Raw genomic sequence first — 938 nt, 5'->3', positions numbered from 1 at the left:
GTGGCATGATGGGTGAGGCACTGGACTCCCACATGGCCTGCTCGGGTTCTAGTCTTGGACCTAGAGGCTTGCTTCCTCACTTTCCCTTTCTCTCTCTCTCCCTCTGGTGAGTATGTGGGCCTTTAGCAAGTTGGAAAATAATAACAACAATAAATAAAGTTAAATAAATAATTCTTAAAAATTAATTGGTGGACCAATAAATAAAATAACTAACCAAATGAAGAAATAAATATTAAAAATATATCACTTCAGGACCAGCAGATGGTATAGCAGTTACATTGCTGAACTCCCACATGGACAACTGCGATTTGAGTCCTGGACCTGGTGGTTTTCGATTCATATCAAGCACATGTGCATGTGTGCCTAAGATCCCAAGGAGAAACTGGAGAAGGGATTGTAGCGGGGCCATCCCCACTGGGGAATGATTTCTCACTTTCTGTCTCTCCATCTCTGTCTGTCTCTCCAGTGAGTGTACATACCCTATAGCAAAAATCTCTGGTAAAAAAAAAAATTATCAATTGCAGGGGCCAGCAGGTGATATGGTGGTTAAGATACTGGACTCCCACATGGCTGACCATGGTTCAAGTCCTGTACCTGCTGGCTTGCTTTCTCTCTCTCTCGCTGTGTCTGGTGAGTATGTGTGCCCTATAGCAAATTGGAAAAAAAAATTAAAATAAATTATTCTTTTTTAAAAACATTTACTTCTATTTATTCATTTATTATTCATTTATTTTATTGTGACCAGAGAGTGAGAGAGTAAGAGAGAGAGGGGGAAAGCAAGGCAGCAAGCCACTAGGTCCAGGACTCGAACTATGGTTGGCCAAGTGGGAGCCTAGCACCCTTAACTACCATGCCACCTGCCTGCTCCTAAATAAATAATTTTTTTTTTGAGAGGTTTTTCACTATAGGGCGCGTGCGCTCGCCAGACAGACAGAGAG

The 938-nt window shown here is 42.0% G+C and overlaps 1 protein-coding gene across 1 annotated transcript in view; it reads right to left on the bottom strand.

Moving 5' to 3' along the window:
• GBA1 (glucosylceramidase beta 1) overlaps positions 1-938 on the bottom strand; it is an 8,394-nt gene that overhangs the window by 5,214 nt on the left and 2,242 nt on the right. The gene's annotated exons all lie outside the window — the stretch shown is intronic.

The sequence above is a fragment of the Tupaia chinensis genome, unplaced genomic scaffold, assembly GCF_000334495.1.
Source record: "Tupaia chinensis unplaced genomic scaffold, TupChi_1.0 Scaffold000374_1, whole genome shotgun sequence".
NCBI classification, from domain to species: Eukaryota; Metazoa; Chordata; class Mammalia; order Scandentia; family Tupaiidae; genus Tupaia; species Tupaia belangeri.
The sequence above is the reverse complement of the archived record's forward strand: the minus strand, read 5'-3'. Positions and strand labels throughout refer to the sequence as shown.